This window comes from Camellia sinensis, chromosome 8, assembly GCF_055761805.1.
Source record: "Camellia sinensis isolate YWXY chromosome 8, ASM5576180v1, whole genome shotgun sequence".
In the NCBI taxonomy this organism is placed as follows: domain Eukaryota; kingdom Viridiplantae; phylum Streptophyta; class Magnoliopsida; order Ericales; family Theaceae; genus Camellia; species Camellia sinensis.
In genome coordinates, this window is record NC_138968.1 from 3,772,165 (window position 1) to 3,796,812 (window position 24,648).

Sequence of the window (24,648 nt, forward strand, 5' to 3'; positions counted from 1 at the left end):
CAGATATATAAATACGGCGTTTACTTAAAATTTCTCGCGCGTTACGTTTCGCACACTCGAACAGGTGTACGGATTCTCCTGCACAGTGGCAGATATGTAAATACGGCGTTTACTTACAATTTCTCGCGCGTTACATTTCGAACACTCGAACACCTATACGGATTCTCCTGCACAGTGGCAGATATGTAAATACGGCGTTTACTTACAATTTCTCGCGCGTTACGTTTCGAACACTCGAACACCTATACGGATTCTCCTGCACAGTGGCAGATATGTAAATACGGCGTTTACTTACATTTTCTCGCGCGTTATGTTTCGAACACTCGAACACCTATACGGATTCTCCTGCACAGTGGCAGATATGTAAATACGGCGTTTACTTATAATTTCTCCCGCGTTACGGTTCGAACAATCGAACACCTATACGCATTCTCCTGCACAGTGGCAGATATGTAAATACGGCGTTTACTTAAAATTTCTCGCGCGTTACGTTTCGAACACTCGAACACCTATACGGATTCTCCTGCACAGTGGCAGATATGTAAATACAGCGTTTACTTACAATTTCTCGCGCGTTACGGTTCGAACACTCGAACACCTATACGGATTCTCCTGCACAGTGGCAGATATGTAAATACGGCGTTTACTTACCATTTCTCCCGCGTTACGGTTCGAACATTCGAACACCCATACGGATTCTCCTACACAGTGGCAGATATGTAAATACGGCGTTTACTTAAAATTTCTGCGCGTTACTTTCCGAACACTCGAACACCTATACGGATTCTCCTGTACAGTGGCAGATATGTAAATACGGCGTTTACTTACAATTTCTCGCGCGTTACGGTTCGAACACTCGAACACCTATACGGATTCTCCTGCACAGTAGCAGATATGTAAATACGGCGTTTACTTATAATTTCTCCAGCGTTACGATTCGAACATTCGAACACCCATACGCATTCTCCTGCACAGTGGCAGATATGTAAATACGGCGTTTACTTAAAATTTCTCGCGCGTTACGTTTCGAACACTCGAACACCTATACGGATTCTCCTGCTCAGTGGCAGATATATAAATACGGAGTTTACTCACAATTTCTTGCGCGTTATATTTCGCACACTCGAACACCTATATAGATGCTCCTGCACAGTGGCAGATACGTAAATACGGTGTTCACTTACAATTTCTCGCGTGTTACGTTTCGAACACTCGAACACCTATACGGATTCTCCTGTACAGTGGCAGATATGTAAATACGGCGTTTACTTACAATTTCTCGCGCGTTATGTTTCGAACACTCGAACACCTATACGGATTCTCCTGCACAGTGGCAGATATGTAAATACGGGGTTTACTTACAATTTCTCGCGCGTTACGGTTCGAACACTCGAACACCTGTTCGGATTCTCCTGTACAGTGGCAGATATGTAAATACGGCGTTTACTTAAAATTTCTCGCGCGTTACGTTTCGAACACTCGAACACCTATACGGATTCTCCTGCACAGTGGCAGATATGTAAATACGGCGTTTACTTACAATTTCTCGCGCGTTACGCTTCGAACACTCGAACACCTATACGGATTCTCCTGTACAGTGGCAGATATGTAAATACGGCGTTTACTTACTATTTCTTACGCGTTACGTTTCGAACACTCGAACACCAATACGGATTCTCCTGCACAGTGGCAGATATATAAATACGGCGTTTACTTAAAATTTCTCGCGCGTTACGTTTCGCACACTCGAACAGGTGTACGGATTCTCCTGCACAGTGGCAGATATGTAAATACGGCGTTTACTTACAATTTCTCACGCGTTACATTTCGAACACTCGAACACCTATACGGATTCTCCTGCACAGTGGCAGATATGTAAATACGGCGTTTACTTACCATTTCTCAAGCATTACGGTTCGAACACTCGAACACGTATACAGATTCTCCTGCATAGTGGCAGATATGTAAATACGGCGTTTACTTACAATTTCTCGCGCGTTACGGTTCGAACACTCGAACACCTATACGGATTCTCCTGCACAGTGGCAGATATGTAAATACGGTGTTTACTTATAATTTCTCCCGCGTTACGGTTCGAACATTCGAACACCCATACGCATTCTCCAGCACAGTGGCAGATATGTAAATACGGCGTTTACTTAAAATTTCTCGCGCGTTACGTTTCGAACACTCAAACACCTATACGGATTCTCCTGCTCAGTGGCAGATAGGTAAATACGGCGTTTACTTACAATTTCTCGCGCGTTATGTTTCGCACACTCGAACACCTATACGGATTCTCCTGCACAGTGGCAGATACGTAAATACGGTGTTTACTTACAATTTCTCGCGCGTTACGTTTCGAACAGTCGAACACCTATACGGATTCTCCTGCACAGTGGCAGATATGTAAATACGGCGTTTAGTTACAATTTCTCGTGCGTTACGGTTCGAACACTCGAACACCCATACGGATTCTCCTGCACAGTGGCAGATATGTAAATACGGCGTTTACTTATAATTTCTCCCGCGTTACGGTTCCAACACTCGAACACCTATACGCATTCTCCTGCACAGTGGCAGATATGTAAATACGGAGTTTACTTAAAATTTCTCGTGCGTTATGTTTCGAACACTCGAACACCTATACGGATTCTCCTGCACAGTGGTAGCTATGTAAATACGGCGTTTACTTACAATTTCTCACGCGTTACGGTTCGAACACTCGAACACCTATACGGATTCTCCTGCACAGTGGCAGATATGTAAATACGGCGTTTACTTACAATTTCTCGCGCGTTACGGCTCGAACACTCGAACACCTATACGGATTCTCCTGCACAGTGGCAGATATGTAAATACGGCGCTTACTTACAATTTCTCGCGCGTTACATTTCGAACACTCGAACACCTATACGGATTCTCCTACATAGTGGCAGATATGTAAATACGGCGTTTACTTACAATTTCTCCCGCGTTACGGCTTGAACACTCGAACACCTATACGGATTCTCCTGCACAGTGGCAGATATGTAAATACGGCGTTTACTTACAATTTCTCACGCGTTACGTTTCGAACACTCGAACACCTATACGGATTCTCCTGGACAGTGGCAGATTTGTAAATACGGCGTTTACTTACAATTTCTCGCGCGTTACGGTTCGAACACTCGAACACCTATACGGATTCTCCTGCACAGTGGCAGATATGTAAATACGGCGTTTACTTATAATTTCTCCAGCGTTACGATTCGAACATTCGAACACCCATACGCATTCTCCTGCACAGTGGCAGATATGTAAATACGGCGTTTACTTAAAATTTCTCGCGCGTTACGTTTCAAACACTCGAACACCTATACGGATTCTCCTGCACAGTGGCAGATATATAAATACGGCGTTTACTTAAAATTTCTCGCGCGTTACGTTTCGCACACTCGAACAGGTGTACGGATTCTCCTGCACAGTGGCAGATATGTAAATACGGCGTTTACTTACAATTTCTCGCGCGTTACATTTCGAACACTCGAACACCTATACGGATTCTCCTGCACAGTGGCAGATATGTAAATACGGCGTTTACTTACAATTTCTCGCGCGTTACGTTTCGAACACTCGAACACCTATACGGATTCTCCTGCACAGTGGCAGATATGTAAATACGGCGTTTACTTACATTTTCTCGCGCGTTATGTTTCGAACACTCGAACACCTATACGGATTCTCCTGCACAGTGGCAGATATGTAAATACGGCGTTTACTTATAATTTCTCCCGCGTTACGGTTCGAACAATCGAACACCTATACGCATTCTCCTGCACAGTGGCAGATATGTAAATACGGCGTTTACTTAAAATTTCTCGCGCGTTACGTTTCGAACACTCGAACACCTATACGGATTCTCCTGCACAGTGGCAGATATGTAAATACAGCGTTTACTTACAATTTCTCGCGCGTTACGGTTCGAACACTCGAACACCTATACGGATTCTCCTGCACAGTGGCAGATATGTAAATACGGCGTTTACTTACCATTTCTCCCGCGTTACGGTTCGAACATTCGAACACCCATACGGATTCTCCTACACAGTGGCAGATATGTAAATACGGCGTTTACTTAAAATTTCTGCGCGTTACTTTCCGAACACTCGAACACCTATACGGATTCTCCTGTACAGTGGCAGATATGTAAATACGGCGTTTACTTACAATTTCTCGCGCGTTACGGTTCGAACACTCGAACACCTATACGGATTCTCCTCCACAGTGGCAGATATGTAAATACGGCGTTTACTTATAATTTCTCCAGCGTTACGATTCGAACATTCGAACACCCATACGCATTCTCCTGCACAGTGGCAGATATGTAAATACGGCGTTTACTTAAAATTTCTCGCGCGTTACGTTTCGAACACTCGAACACCTATACGGATTCTCCTGCTCAGTGGCAGATATATAAATACGGAGTTTACTCACAATTTCTTGCGCGTTATATTTCGCACACTCGAACAGCTATATAGATGCTCCTGCACAGTGGCAGATACGTAAATACGGTGTTCACTTACAATTTCTCGCGTGTTACGTTTCGAACACTCGAACACCTATACGGATTCTCCTGTACAGTGGCAGATATGTAAATACGGCGTTTACTTACAATTTCTCGCGCGTTATGTTTCGAACACTCGAACACCTATACGGATTCTCCTGCACAGTGGCAGATATGTAAATACGGGGTTTACTTACAATTTCTCGCGCGTTACGGTTCGAACACTCGAACACCTGTTCGGATTCTCCTGTACAGTGGCAGATATGTAAATACGGCGTTTACTTAAAATTTCTCGCGCGTTACGTTTCGAACACTCGAACACCTATACGGATTCTCCTGCACAGTGGCAGATATGTAAATACGGCGTTTACTTACAATTTCTCGCGCGTTACGCTTCGAACACTCGAACACCTATACGGATTCTCCTGTACAGTGGCAGATATGTAAATACGGCGTTTACTTACTATTTCTTACGCGTTACGTTTCGAACACTCGAACACCAATACGGATTCTCCTGCACAGTGGCAGATATATAAATACGGCGTTTACTTAAAATTTCTCGCGCGTTACGTTTCGCACACTCGAACAGGTGTACGGATTCTCCTGCACAGTGGCAGATATGTAAATACGGCGTTTACTTACAATTTCTCACGCGTTACATTTCGAACACTCGAACACCTATACGGATTCTCCTGCACAGTGGCAGATATGTAAATACGGCGTTTACTTACCATTTCTCAAGCATTACGGTTCGAACACTCGAACACGTATACAGATTCTCCTGCATAGTGGCAGATATGTAAATACGGCGTTTACTTACAATTTCTCGCGCGTTACGGTTCGAACACTCGAACACCTATACGGATTCTCCTGCACAGTGGCAGATATGTAAATACGGTGTTTACTTATAATTTCTCCCGCGTTACGGTTCGAACATTCGAACACCCATACGCATTCTCCAGCACAGTGGCAGATATGTAAATACGGCGTTTACTTAAAATTTCTCGCGCGTTACGTTTCGAACACTCAAACACCTATACGGATTCTCCTGCTCAGTGGCAGATAGGTAAATACGGCGTTTACTTACAATTTCTCGCGCGTTATCTTTCGCACACTCGAACACCTATACGGATTCTCCTGCACAGTGGCAGATACGTAAATACGGTGTTTACTTACAATTTCTCGCGCGTTACGTTTCGAACAGTCGAACACCTATACGGATTCTCCTGCACAGTGGCAGATATGTAAATACGGCGTTTACTTACAATTTCTCGCGCGTTACGGTTCGAACACTCGAACACCCATACGGATTCTCCTGCACAGTGGCAGATATGTAAATACGGCGTTTACTTATAATTTCTCCCGCGTTACGGTTCCAACACTCGAACACCTATACGCATTCTCCTGCACAGTGGCAGATATGTAAATACGGAGTTTACTTAAAATTTCTCGTGCGTTATGTTTCGAACACTCGAACACCTATACGGATTCTCCTGCACAGTGGTAGCTATGTAAATACGGCGTTTACTTACAATTTCTCACGCGTTACGGTTCGAACACTCGAACACCTATACGGATTCTCCTGCACAGTGGCAGATATGTAAATACGGCGTTTACTTACAATTTCTCGCGCGTTACGGCTCGAACACTCGAACACCTATACGGATTCTCCTGCACAGTGGCAGATATGTAAATACGGCGCTTACTTACAATTTCTCGCGCGTTACATTTCGAACACTCGAACACCTATACGGATTCTCCTACATAGTGGCAGATATGTAAATACGGCGTTTACTTACAATTTCTCCCGCGTTACGGCTTGAACACTCGAACACCTATACGGATTCTCCTGCATAGTGGCAGATATGTAAATACGGCGTTTACTTACAATTTCTCACGCGTTACGTTTCGAACACTCGAACACCTATACGGATTCTCCTGCACAGTGGCAGATTTGTAAATACGGCGTTTACTTACAATTTCTCGCGCGTTACGGTTCGAACACTCGAACACCTATACGGATTCTCCTGCACAGTGGCAGATATGTAAATACGGCGTTTACTTATAATTTCTCCAGCGTTACGATTCGAACATTCGAACACCCATACGCATTCTCCTGCACAGTGGCAGATATGTAAATACGGCGTTTACTTAAAATTTCTCGCGCGTTACGTTTCGAACACTCGAACACCTATACGGATTCTCCTGCACAGTGGCAGATATATAAATACGGCGTTTACTTAAAATTTCTCGCGCGTTACGTTTCGCACACTCGAACAGGTGTACGGATTCTCCTGCACAGTGGCAGATATGTAAATACGGCGTTTACTTACAATTTCTCGCGCGTTACATTTCGAACACTCGAACACCTATACGGATTCTCCTGCACAGTGGCAGATATGTAAATACGGCGTTTACTTACAATTTCTCGCGCGTTACGTTTCGAACACTCGAACACCTATACGGATTCTCCTGCACAGTGGCAGATATGTAAATACGGCGTTTACTTACATTTTCTCGCGCGTTATGTTTCGAACACTCGAACACCTATACGGATTCTCCTGCACAGTGGCAGATATGTAAATACGGCGTTTACTTATAATTTCTCCCGCGTTACGGTTCGAACAATCGAACACCTATACGCATTCTCCTGCACAGTGGCAGATATGTAAATACGGCGTTTACTTAAAATTTCTCGCGCGTTACGTTTCGAACACTCGAACACCTATACGGATTCTCCTGCACAGTGGCAGATATGTAAATACAGCGTTTACTTACAATTTCTCGCGCGTTACGGTTCGAACACTCGAACACCTATACGGATTCTCCTGCACAGTGGCAGATATGTAAATACGGCGTTTACTTACCATTTCTCCCGCGTTACGGTTCGAACATTCGAACACCCATACGGATTCTCCTACACAGTGGCAGATATGTAAATACGGCGTTTACTTAAAATTTCTGCGCGTTACTTTCCGAACACTCGAACACCTATACGGATTCTCCTGTACAGTGGCAGATATGTAAATACGGCGTTTACTTACAATTTCTCGCGCGTTACGGTTCGAACACTCGAACACCTATACGGATTCTCCTGCACAGTGGCAGATATGTAAATACGGCGTTTACTTATAATTTCTCCAGCGTTACGATTCGAACATTCGAACACCCATACGCATTCTCCTGCACAGTGGCAGATATGTAAATACGGCGTTTACTTAAAATTTCTCGCGCGTTACGTTTCGAACACTCGAACACCTATACGGATTCTCCTGCTCAGTGGCAGATATATAAATACGGAGTTTACTCACAATTTCTTGCGCGTTATATTTCGCACACTCGAACACCTATATAGATGCTCCTGCACAGTGGCAGATACGTAAATACGGTGTTCACTTACAATTTCTCGCGTGTTACGTTTCGAACACTCGAACACCTATACGGATTCTCCTGTACAGTGGCAGATATGTAAATACGGCGTTTACTTACAATTTCTCGCGCGTTATGTTTCGAACACTCGAACACCTATACGGATTCTCCTGCACAGTGGCAGATATGTAAATACGGGGTTTACTTACAATTTCTCGCGCGTTACGGTTCGAACACTCGAACACCTGTTCGGATTCTCCTGTACAGTGGCAGATATGTAAATACGGCGTTTACTTAAAATTTCTCGCGCGTTACGTTTCGAACACTCGAACACCTATACGGATTCTCCTGCACAGTGGCAGATATGTAAATACGGCGTTTACTTACAATTTCTCGCGCGTTACGCTTCGAACACTCGAACACCTATACGGATTCTCCTGTACAGTGGCAGATATGTAAATACGGCGTTTACTTACTATTTCTTACGCGTTACGTTTCGAACACTCGAACACCAATACGGATTCTCCTGCACAGTGGCAGATATATAAATACGGCGTTTACTTAAAATTTCTCGCGCGTTACGTTTCGCACACTCGAACAGGTGTACGGATTCTCCTGCACAGTGGCAGATATGTAAATACGGCGTTTACTTACAATTTCTCACGCGTTACATTTCGAACACTCGAACACCTATACGGATTCTCCTGCACAGTGGCAGATATGTAAATACGGCGTTTACTGACCATTTCTCAAGCATTACGGTTCGAACACTCGAACACGTATACAGATTCTCCTGCATAGTGGCAGATATGTAAATACGGCGTTTACTTACAATTTCTCGCGCGTTACGGTTCGAACACTCGAACACCTATACGGATTCTCCTGCACAGTGGCAGATATGTAAATACGGTGTTTACTTATAATTTCTCCCGCGTTACGGTTCGAACATTCGAACACCCATACGCATTCTCCAGCACAGTGGCAGATATGTAAATACGGCGTTTACTTAAAATTTCTCGCGCGTTACGTTTCGAACACCCAAACACCTATACGGATTCTCCTGCTCAGTGGCAGATAGGTAAATACGACGTTTACTTACAATTTCTCGCGCGTTATGTTTCGCACACTCGAACACCTATACGGATTCTCCTGCACAGTGGCAGATACGTAAATACGGTGTTTACTTACAATTTCTCGCGCGTTACGTTTCGAACAGTCGAACACCTATACGGATTCTCCTGCACAGTGGCAGATATGTAAATACGGCGTTTACTTACAATTTCTCGCGCGTTACGGTTCGAACACTCGAACACCCATACGGATTCTCCTGCACAGTGGCAGATATGTAAATACGGCGTTTACTTATAATTTCTCCCGCGTTACGGTTCCAACACTCGAACACCTATACGCATTCTCCTGCACAGTGGCAGATATGTAAATACGGAGTTTACTTAAAATTTCTCGTGCGTTATGTTTCGAACACTCGAACACCTATACGGATTCTCCTGCACAGTGGTAGCTATGTAAATACGGCGTTTACTTACAATTTCTCACGCGTTACGGTTCGAACACTCGAACACCTATACGGATTCTCCTGCACAGTGGCAGATATGTAAATACGGCGTTTACTTACAATTTCTCGCGCGTTACGGCTCGAACACTCGAACACCTATACGGATTCTCCTGCACAGTGGCAGATATGTAAATACGGCGCTTACTTACAATTTCTCGCGCGTTACATTTCGAACACTCGAACACCTATACGGATTCTCCTACATAGTGGCAGATATGTAAATACGGCGTTTACTTACAATTTCTCCCGCGTTACGGCTTGAACACTCGAACACCTATACGGATTCTCCTGCACAGTGGCAGATATGTAAATACGGCGTTTACTTACAATTTCTCACGCGTTACGTTTCGAACACTCGAACACCTATACGGATTCTCCTGCACAGTGGCAGATTTGTAAATACGGCGTTTACTTACAATTTCTCGCGCGTTACGGTTCGAACACTCGAACACCTATACGGATTCTCCTGCACAGTGGCAGATATGTAAATACGGCGTTTACTTACCATTTCTCCCGCGTTACGGTTCGAACATTCGAACACCCATACGGATTCTTCTGCATAGTGGCAGATATGTAAATACGGCGTTTACTTAAAATTTCTCGCGCGTTACTTTCCGAACACTGGAACACCTATACCGATTCTCCTGCACAGTGGCAGATATGTAAATACGGCGTTTACTTACAATTTCTCGCGCGTTACGGCTTGAACACTTGAACACCTATACGGATTCTCCTGCACAGTGGCAGATATGTAAATACGGCGTTTAATTACAATTTCTCACGCATTACGTTTCGAACACTCGAACACCTATACGGATTCTCCTGCACAGTGGCAGATATGTAAATACGGCGTTTACTTACAATTTCTCGCGCGTTACGGTTCGAACACTCGAACACCTATACGGATTCTCCTGCACAGTGGCAGATATGTAAATACGGCGTTTACTTACCATTTCTCAAGCGTCACGGTTCGAACACTCGAACGGCTATACGGATTCTCCTGCACAGTGGCAGATATGTAAATACGGCGTTTACTTACCATTTCTCAAGCATTACGGTTCGAACACTCGAACACGTATACAGATTCTCCTGCACAGTGGAAGATATGTAAATACGGCGTTTACTTACAATTTCTCGCGCGTTACGGTTCGAACACTCGAACACCTATACGGATTCTCCTGCACAGTGGCAGATATGTAAATACGGCGTTTACTTATAATTTCTCCCGCGTTACGGTTCGAACATTCGAACACCCATACGCATTCTCCTGCACAGTGGCAGATATGTAAATACGGCGTTTACTTAAAATTTCTCGCGAGTTACGTTTCGAACACTCGAACACCTATACGGATTCTCCTGCTCAGTGGCAGATAGGTAAATACGGCGTTTACTTACAATTTCTCGCGCGTTATGTTTCGCACACTAGAACACCTATACGGATCCTCCTGCACAGTGGCAGATACGTAAATACAGTGTTTACTTACAATTTCTCGCGCGTTACGTTTCGAACACTCGAACACCTATACGGATTCTCCTGCACAGTGGCAGATATGTAAATACGGCGTTTACTTACAATTTCTCGCGCGTTATGTTTCGAACATTCGAACACCTATACGGATTCTCCTACACAGTGGCAGATATGTAAATACGGCGTTTACTTACAATTTCTCGCGCGTTACGGTTCGAACACTCGAACACCAATTCGGATTCTCCTGCACAGTGGCAGATATGTAAATACGGCGTTTAATTACCATTTCTCAAGCACTACGGTTCGAACACTCGAACACCTATACGGATTCTCCTGCACCGTGGCAGATATGTAAATACGGCGTTTACTTACAATTTCTCGCGCGTTACGCTTCGAACACTCGAACACCTATACGGATTCTCCTGTACAGTGGCAGATATGTAAATACGGCGTTTACTTACCATTTCTTACGCGTTACGTTTCGAACACTCGAACACCTATACGGATTCTCCTGCATAGTGGCAGATATATAAATACGGCGTTTACTTAAAATTTCTCGCGCGTTACGTTTCGCACACTCGAACAGGTGTACGGATTCTCCTGCACAGTGGCAGATATGTAAATACGGCGTTTACTTACAATTTTTCACGCGTTACATTTCGAACACTCGAACACCTATACGGATTCTCCTGCACAGTGGCAGATATGTAAATACGGCGTTTACTTACAATTTCTCGCGCGTTACGTTTCGAACACTCGAACACCTATACGGATTCTCCTGCACAGTGGCAGATATGTAAATACGGCGTTTACTTATAATTTCTCCCGCGTTACGGTTCGAACAATCGAACACCTATACGCATTCTCCTGCACAGTGGCAGATATGTAAATACGGCGTTTACTTAACATTTCTCGCGCGTTACGTTTCGAACACTCGAACACCTATACGGATTCTCCTACACAGTGGCAGATATGTAAATACGGCGTTTACTTACAATTTCTCGCGCGTTACGGTTCGAACACTCGAACACCTATACGGATTCTCCTGCACAGTGGCAGATATGTAAATACGGCGTTTACTTACCATTTCTCCCGCGTTACGGTTCGAACATTCGAACACCCATACGGATTCTCCTGCACAGTGGCAGATATGTAAATACGGCGTTTACTTAAAATTTCTCGCGCGTTACTTTCCGAACACTCGAACACCTATACGGATTCTCCTGCACAGTGGCCGATATGTAAATACGGCGTTTACTTACATTTTCTCGCGCATTACGGTTCGAACACTCGAACACCTATACGGATTCTCCTGCACAGTGGCAGATATGTAAATACGGCGTTTACTTATAATTTCTCCAGTGTTACGATTCGAACATTCGAACACCCATACGCATTCTCCTGCACAGTGGCAGATATGTAAATACGGCGTTTACTTAAAATTTCTCGCGCGTTACGTTTCGAACACTCGAACACCTATACGGATTCTACTGCTCAGTGGCAGATATGTAAATACGGCGTTTACTTACAATTTCTTGCGCGTTATGTTTCGCACACTCGAACACCTATATAGATGCTCCTGCACAGTGGCAGATACGTAAATACGGTGTTCACTTACAATTTCTTGCGTGTTACGTTTCGAACACTCGAACACCTATACGGATTCTCCTGGACAGTGGCAGATATGTAAATACGGCGTTTACTTACAATTTCTCGCGCGTTATGTTTCGAACACTCGAACACCTATACGGATTCTCCTGCACAGTGGCAGATATGTAAATACGGGGTTTACTTACAATTTCTCGCGCGTTACGGTTCGAACACTCGAACACCTGTTCGGATTCTCCTGTACAGTGGCAGATATGTAAATACGGCGTTTACTTAAAATTTCTCGCGCGTTACGTTTCGAACACTCGAACACCTATACGGATTCTCCTGCACAGTGGCAGATATGTAAATACGGCGTTTACTTACAATTTCTCGCGCGTTACGCTTCGAACACTCGAACACCTATACGGATTCTCCTGTACAGTGCCAGATATGTAAATACGGCGTTTACTTACTATTTCTTACGCGTTACGTTTCGAACACTCGAACACCAATACGGATTCTCCTGCACAGTGGCAGATATATAAATACGGCGTTTACTTAAAATTTCTCGCGCGTTACGTTTCGCACACTCGAACAGGTGTACGGATTCTCCTGCACAGTGACAGATATGTAAATACGGCGTTTACTTACAATTTCTCACGCGTTACATTTCGAACACTCGAACACCTATACGGATTCTCCTGCACAGTGGCAGATATGTAAATACGGCGTTTACTTACCATTTCTCAAGCATTACGGTTCGAACACTCGAACACGTATACAGATTCTCCTGCATAGTGGCAGATATGTAAATACGGCGTTTACTTACAATTTCTCTCGCGTTATGGTTCGAACACTCGAACACCTATACGTATTCTCCTGCACAGTGGCAGATATGTAAATACGGTGTTTACTTATAATTTCTCCCGCGTTACGGTTCGAACATTCGAACACCCATACGCATTCTCCAGCACAGTGGCAGATATGTAAATACGGCGTTTACTTAAAATTTCTCGCGCGTTACGTTTCGAACACTCAAACACCTATACGGATTCTCCTGCTCAGTGGCAGATAGGTAAATACGGCGTTTACTTACAATTTCTCGCGCGTTATGTTTCGCACACTCGAACACCTATACGGATTCTCCTGCACAGTGGCAGATACGTAAATACGGTGTTTACTTACAATTTCTCGCGCGTTACGTTTCGAACACTCGAACACCTATACGGATTCTCCTGCACAGTGGCAGATATGTAAATACGGCGTTTACTTACAATTTCAAGCGCGTTACGGTTCGAACACTCGAACACCCATACGGATTCTCCTGCACAGTGGCAGATATGTAAATACGGCGTTTACTTATAATTTCTCCCGCGTTACGGTTCCAACACTCGAACACCTATACGCATTCTCCTGCACAGTGGCAGATATGTAAATACGGAGTTTACTTAAAATTTCTCGCGCGTTATGTTTCGAACACTCGAACACCTATACGGATTCTCCTGCACAGTGGTAGCTATGTAAATACGGCGTTTACTTACAATTTCTCACGCGTTACGGTTCGAACACTCGAACACCTATACGGATTCTCCTGCACAGTGGCAGATATGTAAATACGGCGTTTACTTACAATTTCTCGCGCGTTACGGCTCGAACACTCGAACACCTATACGGATTCTCCTGCACAGTGGCAGATATGTAAATACGGCGCTTACTTACAATTTCTCGCGCGTTACATTTCGAACACTCGAACACCTATACGGATTCTCCTACATAGTGGCAGATATGTAAATACGGCGTTTACTTACAATTTCTCCCGCGTTACGGCTTGAACACTCGAACACCTATACGGATTCTCCTGCACAGTTGCAGATATGTAAATACGGCGTTTACTTACAATTTCTCACGCGTTACGTTTCGAACACTCGAACACCTATACGGATTCTCCTGCACAGTGGCAGATTTGTAAATACGGCGTTTACTTACAATTTCTCGCGCGTTACGGTTCGAACACTCGAACACCTATACGGATTCTCCTGCACAGTGGCAGATATGTAAATACGGCGTTTACTTACCATTTCTCCCGCGTTACGGTTCGAACATTCGAACACCCATACGGATTCTTCTGCATAGTGGCAGATATGTAAATACGGCGTTTACTTAAAATTTCTCGCGCGTTACTTTCCGAACACTGGAACACCTATACGGATTCTCCTGCACAGTGGCAGATATGTAAATACGGCGTTTACTTACAATTTCTCGCGCGTTACGGCTTGAACACTTGAACACCTATACGGATTCTCCTGCACAGTGGCAGATATGTAAATACGGCGTTTAATTACAATTTCTCACGCATTACGTTTCGAACACTCGAACACCTATACGGATTCTCCTGCACAGTGGCAGATATGTAAATACGGCGTTTACTTACAATTTCTCGCGCGTTACGGTTCGAACACTCGAACACCTATACGGATTCTCCTGCACAGTGGCAGATATGTAAATACGGCGTTTACTTACCATTTCTCAAGCGTCACGGTTCGAACACTCGAACGGCTATACGGATTCTCCTGCACAGTGGCAGATATGTAAATACGGCGTTTTCTTACCATTTCTCAAGCATTACGGTTCGAACACTCGAACACGTATACAGATTCTCCTGCACAGTGGAAGATATGTAAATACGCCGTTTACTTACAATTTCTCGCGCGTTACGGTTCGAACACTCGAACACCTATACGGATTCTCCTGCACAGTGGCAGATATGTAAATACGGCGTTTACTTACAATTTCTCACGCGTTACGTTTCGAACACTCGAACACCTATACGGATTCTCCTGCACAGTGGCAGATTTGTAAATACGGCGTTTACTTACAATTTCTCGCGCGTTACGGTTCGAACACTCGAACACCTATACGGATTCTCCTGCACAGTGGCAGATATGTAAATACGGCGTTTACTTACCATTTCTCCCGCGTTACGGTTCGAACATTCGAACACCCATACGGATTCTTCTGCATAGTGGCAGATATGTAAATACGGCGTTTACTTAAAATTTCTCGCGCGTTACTTTCCGAACACTGGAACACCTATACGGATTCTCCTGCACAGTGGCAGATATGTAAATACGGCGTTTACTTACAATTTCTCGCGCGTTATGTTTCGAACACTCGAACACCTATACGGATTCTCCTGCACAGTGGCAGATATGTAAATACGGCGTTTACTTACAATTTCTCGCGCGTTACGGTTCGAACACTCGAACACCTATTCGGATTCTCCTGCACAGTGGCAGATATGTAAATACGGCGTTTAATTACCATTTCTCAAGCACTACGGTTCGAACACTCGAACACCTATACGGATTCTCCTGCACAGTGGCAGATATGTAAATACGGCGTTTACTTACAATTTCTCGCGCGTTACGCTTCGAACACTCGAACACCTATACGGATTCTCCTGTACAGTGGCAGATATGTAAATACGGCGTTTACTTACAATTTCTTACGCGTTACGTTTCGAACACTCGAACACCTATACGGATTCTCCTGCACAGTGGTAGATATATAAATACGGCGTTTACTTAAAATTTCTCGCGTGTTACGTTTCGCACACTCGAACAGGTGTACGGATTCTCCTGCACAGTGGCAGATATGTAAATACGGCGTTTGCATACAATTTTTCACGCGTTACATTTCGAACACTCGAACACCTATACGGATTCTCCTGCACAGTGGCAGATATGTAAATACGGCGTTTACTTACAATTTCTCGCCCGTTACGCTTCGAACACTCGAACACCTATACGGATTCTCCTGTACAGTGGCAGATATGTAAATACGGCGTTTACTTACAATTTCTTACGCGTTACGTTTCGAACACTCGAACACCTATACGGATTCTCCTGCACAGTGGCAGATATATAAATACGGCGTTTACTTAAAATTTCTCGCGCGTTACGTTTCGCACACTCGAACAGGTGTACGGATTCTCCTGCACAGTGGCAGATATGTAAATACGGCGTTTGCATACAATTTTTCACGCGTTACATTTCGAACACTCGAACACCTATACGGATTCTCCTGCACAGTGGCAGATATGTAAATACGGCGTTTACTTACAATTTCTCGCGCGTTACGTTTCGAACACTCGAACACCTATACGGATTCTCCTGCACAGTGGCAGATATGTAAATACGGCGTTTACTTATAATTTCTGCCGCGTTACGGTTCGAACAATCGAACACCTATACGCATTCTCCTGCACAGTGGCAGATATGTAAATACGGCGTTTACTTAAAATTTCTCGCGCGTTACGTTTCGAACACTCGAACACCTATACGGATTCTCCTGCACAGTGGCAGATATGTAAATACGGCGTTTACTTACAATTTCTCGCGCGTTACGCTTCGAACACTCGAACACCTATACGGATTCTCCTGTACAGTGGCAGATATGTAAATACGGCGTTTACTTACTATTTCTTACGCGTTACGTTTCGAACACTCGAACACCAATACGGATTCTCCTGCACAGTGGCAGATATATAAATACGGCGTTTACTTAAAATTTCTCGCGCGTTACGTTTCGCACACTCGAACAGGTGTACGGATTCTCCTGCACAGTGACAGATATGTAAATACGGCGTTTACTTACAATTTCTCACGCGTTACATTTCGAACACTCGAACACCTATACGGATTCTCCTGCACAGTGGCAGATATGTAAATACGGCGTTTACTTACCATTTCTCAAGCATTACGGTTCGAACACTCGAACACGTAGACAGATTCTCCTGCATAGTGGCAGATATGTAAATACGGCGTTTACTTACAATTTCTCTCGCGTTACGGTTCGAACACTCGAACACCTATACGTATTCTCCTGCACAGTGGCAGATATGTAAATACGGTGTTTACTTATAATTTCTCCCGCGTTACGGTTCGAACATTCGAACACCCATACGCATTCTCCAGCACAGTGGCAGATATGTAAATACGGCGTTTACTTAAAATTTCTCGCGCGTTACGTTTCGAACACTCAAACACCTATACGGATTCTCCTGCTCAGTGGCAGATAGGTAAATACGGCGTTTACTTACAATTTCTCGCGCGTTATGTTTCGCACACTCGAACACCTATACGGATTCTCCTGCACAGTGGCAGATACGTAAATACGGTGTTTACTTACAATTTCTCGCGCGTTACGTTTCGAACACTCGAACACCTATACGGATTCTCCTGCACAGTGGCAGATATGTAAATACGGCGTTTACTTACAATTTCTCGCGCGTTACGGTTCGAACACTCGAACACCCATACGGATTCTCCTGCACAGTGGCAGATATGTAAATACGGCGTTTACTTATAATTTCTCCCGCGTTACGGTTCCAACACTCGAACACCTATACGCATTCTCCTGCACAGTGGCAGATATGTAAATACGGAGTTTACTTAAAATTTCTCGCGCGTTATGTTTCGAACACTCGAACACCTATACGGATTCTCCTGCACAGTGGTAGCTATGTAAATACGGCGTTTACTTACAATTTCTCACGCGTTACGGTTCGAACACTCGGACACCTATACGGATTCTCCTGCGCAGTGGCAGATATGTAAATACGGCGTTTACTTACAATTTCTCGCGCATTACGGCTCGAACACTCGAACACCTATACGGATTCTCCTGCACAGTGGCAGATATGTAAATACGGCGCTTACTTACAATTTCTCGCGCGTTACATTTCGAACACTCGAACACCTATACGGATTCTCCTACATAGTGGCAGATATGTAAATACGGCGTTTACTTACAATTTCTCCCGCGTTACGGCTTGAACACTCGAACACCTATACGGATTCTCCTGCATAGTGGCAGATATGTAAATACGGCGTTTACTTACAATTTCTCACGCGTTACGTTTCGAACACTCGAACACCTATACGGATTCTCCTGCACAGTGGCAGATTTGTAAATACGGCGTTTACTTACAATTTCTCACGCGTTACGGTTCGAACACTCGAACACCTATACGGATTCTCCTGCACAGTGGCAGATATGTAAATACGGCGTTTACTTACCATTTCTCCCGCGTTACGGTTCGAACATTCGAACACCCATACGGATTCTTCTGCATAGTGGCAGATATGTAAATACGGCGTTTACTTAAAATTTCTCGCGCGTTACTTTCCGAACACTGGAACACCTATACGGATTCTCCTGCACAGTGGCAGATATGTAAATACGGCGTTTACTTACAAGTTCTCGCGCGTTACGGCTTGAACACTTGAACACCTATACGGATTCTCCTGCACAGTGGCAGATATGTAAATACGGCGTTTAATTACAATTTCTCACGCATTACGTTTCGAACACTCGAACACCTATACGGATTCTCCTGCACAGTGGCAGATATGTAAATACGGCGTTTACTTACAATTTCTCGCGCGTTACGGTTCGAACACTCGAACACCTATACGGATTCTCCTGCACAGTGGCAGATATGTAAATACGGCGTTTACTTACCATTTCTCAAGCGTCACGGTTTGAACACTCGAACGGCTATACGGATTCTCCTGCACAGTGGCAGATATGTAAATACGGCGTTTTCTTACCATTTCTCAAGCATTACGGTTCGAACACTCGAACACGTATACAGATTCTCCTGCACAGTGGAAGATATGTAAATACGGCGTTTACTTACAATTTCTCGCGCGTTACGATTCGAACACTCGAACACCTATACGGATTCTCCTGCACAGTGGCAGATATGTAAATACGGCGTTTACTTATAATTTCTCCCGCGTTACGGTTCGAACATTCGAACACCCATACGCATTCTCCTGCACAGTGGCAGATATGTAAATACGGCGTTTACTTAAAATTTCTCGCGCGTTACGTTTCGAACACTCGAACACCTATACGGATTCTCCTGCTCAGTGGCAGATAGGTAAATACGACGTTTACTTACAATTTCTCGCGCGTTATGTTTCGCACACTCGAACACCTATACGGATTCTCCTGCACAGTGGCAGATACGTAAATACGGTGTTTACTTACAATTTCTCGCGCGTTACGTTTCGAACACTCGAACACCTATACGGATTCTCCTGCACAGTGGCAGATATGTAAATACGGCGTTTACTTACAATTTCTCGCGCGTTATGTTTCGAACACTCGAACACCTATACGGATTCTCCTGCACAGTGGCAGATATGTAAATACGGCGTTTACTTACAATTTCTCGCGCGTTACGGTTCGAACACTCGAACACCTATTCGGATTCTCCTGCACAGTGGCAGATATGTAAATACGGCGTTTAATTACCATTTCTCAAGCACTACGGTTCGAACACTCGAACACCTATACGGATTCTCCTGCACAGTGGCAGATATGTAAATACGGCGTTTACTTACAATTTCTCGCGCGTTACGCTTCGAACACTCGAACACCTATACGGATTCTCCTGTACAGTGGCAGATATGTAAATACGGCGTTTACTTACAATTTCTTACGCGTTACGTTTCGAACACTCGAACACCTATACGGATTCTCCTGCACAGTGGCAGATATATAAATACGGCGTTTACTTAAAATTTCTCGCGCGTTACGTTTCGCACACTCGAACAGGTGTACGGATTCTCCTGCACAGTGGCAGATATGTAAATACGGCGTTTACATACAATTTTTCACGCGTTACATTTCGAACACTCGAACACCTATACGGATTCTCCTGCACAGTGGCAGATATGTAAATACGGCGTTTACTTACAATTTCTCGCGCGTTACATTTCGAACACTCGAACACCTATACGGATTCTCCTGCACAGTGGCAGATATGTAAATACGGCGTTTACTTATAATTTCTCCCGCGTTACGGTTCGAACAATCGAACACCTATACGCATTCTCCTGCACAGTGGCAGATATGTAAATACGGCGTTTACTTTAAATTTCTCGCGCGTTACGTTTCGAACACTCGAACACCTATACGGATTCTCCTGCACAGTGGCAGATATGTAAATACGGCGTTTACTTACAATTTCTCGCGCGTTACGGTTCGAACACTCGAACACCTATACGGATTCTCCTGCACAGTGGCAGATATGTAAATACGGCGTTTACTTACCATTTCTCCCGCATTACGGTTCGAACATTCGAACACCCATACGGATTCTCCTGCACAGTGGCAGATATGTAAATACGGCGTTTACTTAAAATTTCTCGCGCGTTACTTTCCGAACACTCGAACACCTATACGGATTCTCCTGCACAGTGGCCGATATGTAAATACGGCGTTTACTTACATTTTCTCGCGCGTTACGGTTCGAACACTCGAACACCTATACGGATTCTCCTGCACAGTGGCAGATATGTAAATACGGCGTTTACTTATAATTTCTCCAGTGTTACGATTCGAACATTCGAACACCCATACGCATTCTCCTGCACAGTGGCAGATATGTAAATACGGCGTTTACTTAAAATTTCTCGCACGTTACGTTTCGAACACTCGAACACCTATACGGATTCTACTGCTCAGTGGCAGATATGTAAATACGGCGTTTACTTACAATTTCTTGCGCGTTATGTTTCGCACACACGAACACCTATATAGATTCTCCTGCACAGTGGCAGATACGTAAATACGGTGTTCACTTACAATTTCTCGCGTGTTACGTTTCGAACACTCGAACACCTATACGGATTCTCCTGCACAGTGGCAGATATGTAAATACGGCGTTTACTTACAATTTCTCGCGCGTTATGTTTCGAACACTCGAACACCTATACGGATTCTCCTGCACAGTGGCAGATATGTAAATACGGCGTTTACTTACAATTTCTCGCGCGTTACGTTTCGAACACTCGAACACCTATACGGATTCTCCTGCACAGTGGCAGATATGTAAATACGGCGTTTACTTATAATTTCTCCCGCGTTACGGTTCGAACAATCGAACACCTATACGCATTCTCCTGCACAATGGCAGATATGTAAATACGGCGTTTACTTACAATTTCTTACGCGTTACGTTTCGAACACTCGAACACCAATACGGATTCTCCTGCACAGAGGCAGATATATAAATACGGCGTTTACTTAAAATTTCTCGCGCGTTACTTTCCGAACACTGGAACACCTAAACGGATTCTCCTGCACAGTGCTAGATATGTAAATACGGCGTTTACTTACAATTTCTCGCGCGTTACGGTTCGAACACTCGAACACTTATACGGATTCTCCTGCACAGTGGCAGATATGTAAATACGGCGTTTACTTACAATTTCTCCCGCGTTACGGTTCGAACACTCGAACACGTATACGGATTCTCCTGCACAGTGGCAGATATGTAAATACGGCGTTTACTTACAATTTCTCGCGCGTTATGTTTCGAACACTCGAACACCTATACGGATTCTCCTGCACAGTGGCAGATATGTAAATACGGCGTTTACTTACAATTTCTCGCGCGTTACGGTTCGAACACTCGAACACCTATACGGATTCTCCTGCACAGTGGCAGATATGTAAATACGGCGTTTACTTACCATTTCTCCCGCGTTACGGTTCGAACATTCGAACACCCATACGGATTCTTCTGCATAGTGGCAGATATGTAAATACGGCGTTTACTTAAAATTTCTCGCGCGTTACTTTCCGAACACTGGAACACCTATACGGATTCTCCTGCACAGTGGCAGATATGTAAATACGGCGTTTACTTACAATTTCTCGCGCGTTACGGCTTGAACACTGGAACACCTATACGGATTCTCCTGCACAGTGGCAGATATGTAAATACGGCGTTTAATTACAATTTCTCACGCATTACGTTTCGAACACTCGAACACCTATACGGATTCTCTTGCACAGTGGCAGATATGTAAATACGGCGTTTACTTACAATTTCTCGCGCGTTACGGTTCGAACACTCGAACACCTATACCGATTCTCCTGCACAGTGGCAGATATGTAAATACGGCGTTTACTTACCATTTCTCAAGCGTCACGGTTCGAACACTCGAACGGCTATACGGATTCTCCTGCACAGTGGCAGATATGTAAATACGGCGTTTACTTAAAATTTCTCGCGCGTTACTTTCCGAACACTCGAACACCTATACGGATTCTCCTGCACAGTGGCAGATATGTAAATACGGCGTTTACTTACAATTTCTCGCGCGTTACCGTTCGAACACTCGAACACCTATACGGATTCTCCTGCACAGTGGCAGATATGTAAATACGGCGTTTACTTATAATTTCTCCCGCGTTACGGTTCGAACATTCGAACACCCATACGCATTCTCCTGCACAGTGGCAGATATGTAAATACGGCGTTTACTTAAAATTTCTCGCGCGTTACGTTTCGAACACTCGAACACCTATACGGATTCTCCTGCTCAGTGGCAGATAGGTAAATACGCCGTTTACTTACAATTTCTCGCGCGTTATGTTTCGCACACTCGAACACCTATACGGATTCTCCTGCACAGTGGCAGATACGTAAATACGGTGTTTACTTACAATTTCTCGCGCGTTACGTTTCGAACACTAGAACACCTATACGGATTCTCCTGCATAGTGGCAGATATGTAAATACGGCGTTTACTTACAATTTCTCGCGCGTTATGTTTCGAACACTCGAACACCTATACGGATTCTCCTGCACAGTGGCAGATATGTAAATACGGCGTTTACTTACAATTTCTCGCGTGTTACGGTTCGAACACTCGAACACCTATTCGGATTCTCCTGTACAGTGGCAGATATGTAAATACGGCGTTTAATTACCATTTCTCAAGCACTACGGTTCGAACACTCGAACACCTATACGGATTCTCCTGCACAGTGGCAGATATGTAAATACGGCGTTTACTTACAATTTCTCGCGCGTTACGGTTCGAACAATCGAACACCTATACGCATTCTCCTGCACAGTGGCAGATATGTAAATACGGCGTTTACTTAAAATTTCTCGCGCGTTACGTTTCGAACACTCGAACACCTATACGGATTCTCCTGCACAGTGGCAGATATGTAAATACGGCGTTTACTTACAATTTCTCGCGCGTTACGGTTCGAACACTCGAACACCTATACGGATTCTCCTGCACAGTGGCAGATATGTAAATACGGCGTTTACTTACCATTTCTCCCGTGTTACGGTTCGAACATTCGAACACCCATACGGATTCTCCTGCACAGTGGCAGATATGTAAATACGGCGTTTACTTAAAATTTCTCGCGCGTTACTTTCCGAACACTCGAACACCTATACGGATTCTCCTGCACAGTGGCCGATATGTAAATACGGCGTTTACTTACATTTTCTCGCGCGTTACGGTTCGAACACTCGAACACCTATACGGATTCTCCTGCACAGTGGCAGATATGTAACTACGGCGTTTACTTATAATTTCTCCAGTGTTACGATTCGAACATTCGAACACCCATACGCATTCTCCTGCACAGTGGCAGATATGTAAATACGGCGTTTACTTAAAATTTCTCGCGCGTTACGTTTCGAACACTCGAACACCTATACGGATTCTACTGCTCAGTGGCAGATATGTAAATACGGCGTTTACTTACAATTTCTTGCGCGTTATGTTTCGCACACACGAACACCTATATAGATTCTCCTGCACAGTGGCAGATACGTAAATACGGTGTTCACTTACAATTTCTCGCGTGTTACGTTTCGAACACTCGAACACCTATACGGATTCTCCTGCACAGTGGCAGATATGTAAATACGGCGTTTACTTACAATTTCTCGCGCGTTATGTTTCGAACACTCGAACACCTATACGGATTCTCCTGCACTGTGGCATATATGTAAATACGGGGTTTACTTACAATTTCTCGCGCGTTACGGTTCGAACACTCGAACACCTATTCGGATTCTCCTGTACAGTGGCAGATATGTAAATACGGCGTTTACTTATAATTTCTCCCGCGTTACGGTTCGAACAATCGAACACCTATACGGATTCTCCTGCACAGTGGCAGATACGTAAATACGGCGTTTAATTACCATTTCTCAAGCACTACGGTTCGAACACTCGAACACCTATACGGATTCTCCTGCACAGT